Source organism: Epinephelus moara, chromosome 8 (genome assembly GCF_006386435.1).
Source record: "Epinephelus moara isolate mb chromosome 8, YSFRI_EMoa_1.0, whole genome shotgun sequence".
In the NCBI taxonomy this organism is placed as follows: Eukaryota; Metazoa; Chordata; class Actinopteri; order Perciformes; family Serranidae; genus Epinephelus; species Epinephelus moara.
In genome coordinates this window covers 45,986,362-45,996,191 of record NC_065513.1, presented here as the reverse complement: position 1 = coordinate 45,996,191, position 9,830 = coordinate 45,986,362, and the positions used below count along the sequence as shown (strand labels likewise).

The 9,830-nt window shown below is 40.6% G+C and overlaps 2 protein-coding genes and 1 long non-coding RNA gene across 3 annotated transcripts in view; 1 reads left to right on the top strand and 2 right to left on the bottom strand.

Annotated features, from left to right (window-relative positions):
* The window catches only part of LOC126393887 (GTPase IMAP family member 8-like), an 18,579-nt gene extending 16,385 nt beyond the window's left edge, over positions 1–2,194 (bottom strand). Inside the window, exon 1 of the mRNA XM_050050293.1 lies at positions 2,150–2,194. The gene's annotated coding sequence lies outside the window, so the exon portion shown is untranslated. The remainder of the gene's footprint in view (positions 1–2,149) is intronic.
* LOC126394935 (protein mono-ADP-ribosyltransferase PARP14) overlaps positions 1–9,830 on the bottom strand; it is a 118,703-nt gene that overhangs the window by 76,882 nt on the left and 31,991 nt on the right. The window lies entirely within an intron of this gene.
* Positions 5,616–9,205, top strand: LOC126393890 (uncharacterized). Its single transcript, XR_007570313.1, has 3 exons — positions 5,616–5,759; positions 7,593–7,628; positions 9,164–9,205. It is a non-coding gene; the product is annotated as an uncharacterized LOC126393890 (long non-coding RNA).

The following is a 9,830-nucleotide window of genomic DNA, read 5'->3' as shown; positions in this document are numbered from 1 at the left end:
TTCCTGCCCGACATGTTATTAACTAGCCTGTGGAATAACCGCAGGTACCAGCCCTGGAGATTAGGGACTGTACACATCTTTAACCACTTGAAAAACTCGAGGTTGGGCGCTCAGAGCTACTCTTGTGCCTACTTGTGCCAGCTTTCAAAAGTGCAGTGGTAGGTTGCATTTGAGGTTGCTAAGCAACCTTAACAAACATCATATAGCCTATTTAGCTGAAATCCTGAGTGCAGAGCTGATCTTCATGCAGAAAACAGCAACTACACATGATTCTGCAGATGATTCCACAGACGAGGAGCTGCATACACAAATGCTCGCTTGCCAAACTCTGTGTGAACCCTCGATACAGACAATAAAAAAATTCGGAGAAAAGAGAGCAGAGCCATTTTCAATTTTTTGTGAAATGTACACACATAAATAAGCTGGATGTAGGTCAAGAATAGCTTCATAAACAAGAGAATGCCAATGAAAATTTTTAAAAATTGTAAGGAGAGCCAGCCAATCCGAGCATGCAAAGACTGGGAGGGTGCATTTATATATAATACATCCCATAATCAAGCACAGTCAAGACAACACATCCTCACTGTGACCTCGTCACATGTCCACGTTTGGTCATGGACTTTCCACGTCCACATACGACATGCAAGGTACCCTGAGTGTGTTGGTTGTTGACGTTCTGGGACACTGTTGGTACAACACCGCAAACTGACGTTTATTTTCCTTCAACAACAAACACACACGGTGGGGTTTAAGCAACAAAAACAAGTGGTTAGGTTTAGAAAAAACAACAGGGTTTGGCTTTAGAATCTCACAGGATATGAACACCACTCTCTTGGATGACAGTCTGTGTTTGTTGGACCCATCCACCACCTCTCCCACCTGCCCCACTAGGACTGTTGTCCTGCTGCGTTTTCCCCTGACACCGCCTAGCGCAGTTAAACTATAACAGCAACCAGCCACACATCACACCGATGTGAAGGATGCCTATGTTCGATGGTTGCTGACGCCGCAAGTCACTGCCCACGTGTCGGATTTTGATGATTCAGTGATTAAGGAAGGAGAATGCAAACATGTTACCCAGACTTCAGTCCACATGAGCAAACAATCACAAACCAGTCTTTTTCTTTGGCCAAGAATGAGAAGCAGTTTCTATTTCTAAAATAAAAACCCAATTTCAGCTTCAGCCTTTTCCCAAGTAGTGCAATGTGTTTCTTAAAAGGAAAACTAACAACTAATGCCCAGGTATTTGTAAGATGAAACACACTCTATGCTCTTGTTCTGAAGTGTCACAGTAGTCGGGAGATTTGAAAGCTGCACATTGGCTTTTGTGAATAACATGCAGATAGGCTGTTACTTACATTGTAAAGCTGAAATGTGTTTTGCGGCTCCAGACAGATAATTTATTTAATTTTTTGGCCAAAATGGCTCTTTTGATTGTAAAGCTTACCACCCCTGCTCAAGTCTATTACATTTCAAAAGTAACCTCCCCAACACTGCTCTGTGATGTAAATGTAATAAAGATGTTTCCTTCTTTCAGCGTAATGAAAAGGAGCCAAAACAAGTTCAGGCAGAGTCTCATGTAACACTGCTGCATACTACTTGTTGTGTGCCCATCTTAATACTCAATAAGACAGTGCATTCCGAACCTAATCATGACATGAAGCTTCTTCTTTTACTTGATTTTACTTGCTTTATTGTCCAAACCGACAGTAACACTTGAAGTCTGCCTTGCAGGCCTCCGGGCTGCGGTCATTCATTCTCCTCCTGTTTTTCTCCCCATGTGACCTACGTAACCCAATACATGACACTACTCTATGAAAACCTGTCTGCTGTTGTCTCGACAATTCACTTAAGCCAAAAAGTGACTTTAACATTTGTCACAGTCGTCTCCTTAATCTCATTTCAGAGAGATTTTAGAGGTGAAACATATCAGGAGCTCTCAGTTCAGACAGAAACAAAAATCATCACATTTCTTGCAGACTGTTGGATGGGCATTGTCTGTTTCCGCTTCAGACATTGTTAACTTGACTGGTTATAAATACTATACTACACATGCAACTCACTGCAAATCCATCAGCAGCTCTGACGGACCACTCTAACTTAAATTACTCTTATTTTTCTTTGTTTAGTTTAAGTCTACTTCACTCACCTGCTTCCATCCATGCTGCGACACAGTCATCGGTGAAAGTGAAAGTAAAAAATAGTCACGGGGTAAGGTTTAAAAAAACAGAAGTCTCCCAGCAGCCAAAAAGTATTCTTAAAGCTACAAACACTGGAGGTGTTACTGTGAAGTTAAGGAGCAACCTGTTTGTTTGAGGGTCTCATTTACAAATAGATGTTTTACATATTACTTTTTAAAACTTGACTCTGAGCACATTCTGATATTTAGGATGATATGTTTACCAGGCCATATGCTGTATATTGTGAATCGTTAGAATGTTAGAATTAAATGCATATGATCATCATCAGTTAAAATATTTCATCTGACTTCCTCTTCACAAAGATGATTTTAAATAACCAAACAGCTGGTGTAGTTTTCTGTTGAAGCCGATTCCCTCTTCTGGGCTAAAAATGTATTTTTAAAGAAATAAAATAAATCTGATTTATAAAATGTTTTGATCATATTTTATTTTTTAAAACTTTAAATTTGCCCTTTGCCTGAAAACAGCCTCGTCCCAAACAAAAATTAACAACTTCAAACAACAAAAAGAAACAAAAGTGTTAAAAGTTGTCAAAATCTAAAACTAACAGTATGTACTGTTAACATCGCTGTAAATATGTAGTTTCTATAAAGGCGTGAATGCTGCTCCTGGTATACTTTCTATTTTTTGATAAATTCATTAAATAATATTGCTATCTGGTGTCTCTCAACCATAACAGGTCAACTCCCCATACAGCTGATTAAATAATCTTGTATTTAATTTAACAAAAATCATTCAACCTTTCCTTCATATTTTGTAACGCTGTGACGTTTTCAGTGCCTGATGGAGTCAACAAAATTCAAGTCTTGGAGGTTGGCAGATTAAAGGGTTTAACCTTCAAGACTTTGATCTTTTAAAAAATATGTTCACAGCTAAATTGAAGAATTAAAATTTAAAAAATGAACACAGAATAATGTTTTGTCTCAGTGATCAAGAATGAGTGAACCTATGACGCTCCACATACATGAAACGCATACAAATATTCATTAAAAACACAACTCTTAACTGTTCACAGATCATTAAAGTTAAATCATAAAACGTGAACTTGCGTGTGAGTTAAAAAGCTGTCGTCAGTTATGTAAGCTCATAATGACGTTGGCCTCCTGTTGCTGAGCTGCTGCTGCAGAGGACTTTGGTATTTATGAGCCTGAGGCCGCCACCTGGACTTCTTCAGAAAGCTGCTGATGCATGTTGGGACATTTTCAGAGTTTTAGATGTTGTGGTGGGTCCTGAGCAGTAATTATCCCTCAGCATTTCTCTTTGGTTTTGACTCCTTAAAGAAAAAGGAGAGATAATTATTTTGTTTCTGTGTTCAGCTGTAAAATCTCAAAATCTTAAAAGTAGAATTGTGATAGTGAAGAAAATTTTCTGTCGTTCTGTCAGTCAAATCATTTTGTTCCAAAAGGTTGTCATTATCATTTCTGACATACACCTCCAGGCTCCCATGTGCAATCAGTACGACCTTCACGACACATCACCTCGAGTCAGAGACAAGTTGATTAAACGCTGCGCTGATATTTGAGGCAGGTTTTTGTTGTGTTGTATAAAAGAATGCTGCAGGCGTTAGGCTTATTTATCAGCCATTTGCTTTTTTTTATTACTGCAGAGAATAAACAAACAATGACATATGTTTGTCAGTAATTAGCTGTTTATGCCCCCCCAACTCCCTACCATCCTTAAGTGGATTCTAACTCTGTGGAAACACTTCATGCGTGTATTAAAGGCTCCAAATCCTGCACAACTGTTGTTGCAATGTTCACTTGCCCTCGCAGCTTCTTTACAAAAAAATGCCTGTAAACAACAACAACAACATCTATCACAGTTGTGATAAAATCAGCATTTCAGGCAGAAACAGTCCCAAAAACAGCCCACACAATTTTGGAGGGACTGGTAAAAGTTGACAGCACAGTGTAATGGCTATAGATTAATGACACCATCTGTGTTTAGATCAGATCCCCATAAGCCTGGCTTTCATTCTGCAGTTCTTTCTGCCACCAGATACGATCTCCTGGGGAAATAAAGGCTCCATTTACGGCTAAAAGGAAGTGCTTTGACCAAAACAGGAAGAGGGCAGCCCTTAGTTTTCACTGGTAGCTATTGGTAACCATCCCTAGTTACCAAAGAGGAAGTTCATTGCGGTTACTGTCCCCAGTAGAGGAAATGACAGACGTGGAACAACTGAAGTCACAGTAGAAACTGTTGTAGAGTCTCGGGAAGCAATCTGCTTGTCTTTGTGGCAGTAACAATGACACTACTAGAATATGTTGAGTGAGGGGGTGAAAGTTTAAAAGCTGTCTCTTTCCATTTTAAGAATTATTGTTTCTGAAAGTCATTTTACAGCTGCAAACATTTCATCCACAATCATCATCATTTTCATGTTGTTATTTTTCCTCTATTAAAAAAAAAGGTCTTAATTTTAATCCCGCCTACAAAGCTCTGATTGGCTTGGTTGTTTCCCACCTTAAAAACTGGAGACGTGGGGAGTTATTCGACCTCTATGGGAGCTGCAGGTCAGTAAGAACCAACCAAGATTTTAGGAAAATGGGTCAGTGTTTGCTCACTGTGGTCTGTTGTTAGAGCCAGGTCTCACTCCGAAGTCGTCGAAATCCAGCGCTTGGGCAGTGTCTTGCAGCGCCAGAAACTAACGAAATAAAGTGCTCCTTAATGTCAGCATGATACGCGGACGATTGCTGCTATAATTTAACGACTGGTACAGGCAGGAGGGGTCCTGGATGGGTCCAACAAAGCGGTACTCGCGTCCTGTAAGATTCTAAAGCCAAACCCTGTTCTTTTTTTCTAAACCAAACCACGTGCGTTTGTTGTTGAAGGAAAGAAACATCAATTCAACACTGACGTAGTGCTTTTATTTTGAAAGAGACTGTATGCAAACTGTACATTTCCTGTGAAAACAGAAGTGTATTTTGAAAACAGACAATGCATGTAACAGGCTGAAGTTGACACGGCGTCCCTGAACGTCAACAACCAACACACCCAGGGTACCTTGGACGTCATATGTGGACGTGGAAAGTCCATGACCAAACGTGGACATGTGACGAGGTCACAGTGAGGATGTGTTGGGATTTAAGCTGTCACAGAGATTAAAGTCACCTATATGCACCTTGTATATGCACTGCTGTATAAATAAAGCTATAGGTTCTTTAAAACATGCACATTTATTAAATCTGGGCCTGTTAGTTTGCAGAGTTTCCACCCCTGTATAACAGATCCAGATGTTTTCTCTTCCATCTTTAAGCCTGTTAATGAGAAACACGGAGGTGCAGCTGGGACTGAAAGTGTTAAAGGTCCTGAAACCTGTGGATTTTATAGATCTGTCTCCTGCAGCTCCACAGGGTTTTACATGTTCATCACATCTGGGTCAGGAGGCCCCGCATGCCTGCGTCGGCGGGACAGGCGTCGGCATGTCTGCCGTCAGGACGGACACATAAATACCTGGACGTCCAGATGCTGCTTTCACTGTCAGAGTGTCTGCAGGTGGACGACAGAAGAGGAGGCTGAGAGACAACAACATGGTCCCACTGAGGCTGGTCGCCTTCGGCTGTGAGTATCTGCTTCAGTCAGACATGCAGTGTTTTATAACTGTGTGTGTGTTTGGTTTTTATTTATAGCATTTATATTTTATACCCTGGACGTCCTGGCGGCTTTTCTCAGAATGCAAACTGTTAAATCTGAATCTGAGTTTTGAGTCTGTTCAAGACTCAAGCCTGGAAATAAGAGTTGTTATGTAGTATATTATAAATGTCAGGATGTAGATTTACCTCCTGAACACTGTGGTCCCACACTGTGACGCATGAACAGGGGAAAAAAGAAGAAATTTAAACAACTGTGATTTCTTTGTCTTGTTCTACTTTATGGTTCAAACTGTATTTAATTTGCTGATGCTGGAGTGTTCACATGATTCCTCACTGATTATTTAAATGTTCAGTGTCAGAAGTTTCTCAAATTTTTCAACAAAGTCGCTCATTTTTATTAATAGTACATATTTAGATCTCTCTTGTTAGGCAAAAACATCTGGCATTCATCTTTTGGCATTTCCACACATGTTGACATTTACAAAAAAAAAAATTTTTAGGAAGTAAAGATGAACTGATCCCAGGTTGTGATGTTTGTGTATGTCAGCTGCAGTCAGATCTTCACAACAGCTTTTATTTCCATCCCAATCGACAGCTAAACAATACAAATACAAATTACACAACAACACTATAACACATCATAAACCACTGACATAGACACACAGTAGTAAAAGGAAGGATACACAAGAAAACAAATCAACAACAACACAAACAACTGAAAACAACTAAATAATGATGTCATTATCAGCCTTCTTCTGAACCTGGCTTGGATCTCAATAGTCAATATTATCGGTCATTCAGTTTCACCTGCCTTGTAGCAATGATGTCTTCAAACAGAAAGAAATGTTTTAAGAAGGAAAGAAAACATTTGATTCAAAAATAAATCCTTTCCTAATAATATAACAGTTTTAATGAATGCTAACAACCATTTCTCAGTTCACTGAGCATTATTGTTTGAGGGCACATGGATAAAATAATCAAACTTCACGCCATCTTTTTTTAGTCGTCCTAAAAGTTGCCATGTGAGGACAGACACAAAACAAATGCAACATATCTTCAGTTTCAGATTCACAGAATCAACAGTTTCCATCCTGGTCCATTCCCCGAGCAAAAAGCATTTTTCTTGTCGGCAGTATTTTGTATAGAATTTTTCATTGAAGATAATGTGACTTCATAAATGAGATCATACACCTGTCTCCATGGCATCAGGACATCGAACATCCCCTCCCAGTACAACTGAAACTTTTCTGGCTTCTTCTTTAAATCATGAGCCCTCAAAAATATGTGTGCATAAAAGCTGATCTTATTTCTTCCAAGCCAAAGACAGGTTTTCACGGCAGGTTCACACAGCAGCAGTTTGCCTCCAACAACAAGCTCACATGGTTGGGTTTTGGAAAAAAGAACGAGTTGGCTTTATAATCTTACGGGCGTGAACACCACTCTCCTGGGTGAAAGTCGGTGTTTGTTGGACCCATCCATTACCACTCCCGCCCCGCTTGGACTTTTGCCGTCTTGACTTTTGTTCCTGTCCTGCTGCGTTTCACCCTGACGCCATCAAGCGCCGTTAAACTATAACAGTGACTGATTGCATTTCATGCAATAAAGGATGGCTTTTTTCGTCAGTGTCTGAGGCTGTAAGTCACTGCTTAAGCGCTGGATTTCGACGACTCCGGAGTGAACCGGGGTGCAAATGTAGAAATATTTAATTTGTGATATCTGCATATATTGATGTTGTGAATTGCTGCAGCGTTAAAGTGTCAAACTGATAAAAGTTGTAACTCTGATGAACTTGTGTTTTCAGTGCTGGCTGCAGCTTGGTACTTCACTCGTGCTGCTGGTAAGTTTTTAATCAGTCATGGTCATGTTTACAACATTTGTAAAAATGTTCTTGAATCAGTAGCTGAGTCTCAGTTCAAGTGCTGCAGCGTTTGAAGGATGTGGCCTTTGCGGTCAACGTCGGCTGCATCCTTTGAAGACTGCATCAGCCAAACCGAACGGTCTCTGAAATGGAACGGTCTGGTCTGCGGAGGATTTCCTGGTTGCATCACCAGTTGTTCTCGCCCCAGCCTGTTGGAGTTACTGTTACCTAGCAACCAGCTGCGCTTGACGAAAGAAGAAGTAAGCTAGTAAGGTAGTTAGCCCTAAATAGGCTATATGTTTAATTTAATACTTGAGGAGATGATTCACCGCTGGAGACGCCGCCATCTGATATATTTCAGGCTTATGGAGCGTTTTCAAGTAAACTTATTAAATTCAGATTGTTTAAGCTGTGTGCTTTTAGCTAACGTAATGTTAACAACAGTTAACCGTTAGCTAGTTAACAACTGTTAGTTAACTTCACTTGGGGGCGGCAGTAGCTCAGTCCATAGGGACTTGGGTTGGGAGGGTCGCCTGTTCGAGTCCCCGTCCGGACCAAAAATATGGAGCGTGGACTGGTAGCTGGAGAGGTGCCAGTTCACCTCCTGGGCACTGCCTGAGCAAGGCACCGAACCCCCCAACCGCTCAGAGCACCTGTCATGGGCAGCCCACTCTGACATCTCTCCACTTAGTGCATGTATAGGTCCAGTTTGTGCATGTGTGTGTTCGGACCTGTGTGTAATTGACAACAGAGTGAAAAATTGAATTTCCCCTCGGGGATTAATAAAGTATATAAAATTAAAAAATTAAATTAAAAATTCACTTAATATATAGTCGACACCAGTACGCAATGCATCCTGGGATAGGGATAGGGATATTCATCCTTTGCATCCTCCAAATTGTGGGAAAGAAGGCTGCATGCCTCTGCCGCATCTGAAGGAGCCTTCGAAACTGGACGGCCTTGGTCGCACCGATGTGACGCAGCCTTCGAAGGCTGCAGCCCCTGACCTGAGACACAGCTGATGACTTTGAGTTTGGTGTTAATGTTTTTCTCTTTTGACTTAATGTTCTTTCTCACAGTTTCATAACAAATGAATCTTCATGCTGTTTAAAATCAAAATATCAGAAGTTTCAGTTTCCTGGAGAAGTTTGACTCTAAATACAAAATAAGTGCGTCATAAAGAACGTGGTGACAGAGACACGTGCTTGTTTTTCTTGATGTGTTTGAATAGTTGTTGTTTTATTGTGGATTTTTGTATCACGTGTTTTAAATGTGTCTTGATTGGCTGCTGCCTCAGCCAGGCCCATGATGGAAGAGATTTTCAGTCTCAGTCGGACTTCCTGGTTAAATAAATAGTATAAATAATAATAATAATAATAATAATAATAATAATAATAATGATAAATAAAATAAATAAATAAAATAAGGTCAAAGAGACTCAAGAAAACACTGACCAGTTAATGATGATGATGATGATGGTGATGATGATGTCTGACCTGTGTGTGTTCTGACAGAGGGAGAGGTCATCTACGCCTGCGTCAATGAAACTGCTGAGATGTCATGTGGTAAGAAAACACAGAAACTCTCATCCTTTCACTGAACCTAACAGTAGCTTTAAAAATCACAAGGAAACTCAAAGGTTCTTTGTTTTACAGTTTGAATCCTTTGAAGTGGGGTCGTATGGAGTATTTATTTATAGTCAGTGTATTACCTGCAGTAGATGTCGGTCAACACGCCTCCAGTTTGAGCAAGCAGGCTGGAGTCTGACGTGGAAGCTAAAGGTGCTTTCACACCTGCCCTGTTTCGTTCGGTTCAGTCGAACTCAACTTGGTTTGCCCCCTCAGTGTGGTTCATTTGTGCAGGTGTGAACACACCAAAAAAACAGTCTGGTTCCAAAGGAACTCTGGTGCGGTTGGTTTGTGGTGAGAAGGTGTTCCGACCTGGATGTGAAGCAACGTCAGTCACATGACACATTGTTTGGGTTAAACATGAGCATGTTACAGTCCTGGAGGATTATTAATGTGCACCTCCTCCTGTACTGCCTTAATATGCACATTCAGCACATCCAATGCATCAAAACATTGTTTTCTAGTTGGAGCCGCGCCTCGTTTTCAAACTGTATGGTTTGACTAAAATGAACAATGACAGCAATATAGTCCACGATGAGCAGCGCTAAAATCA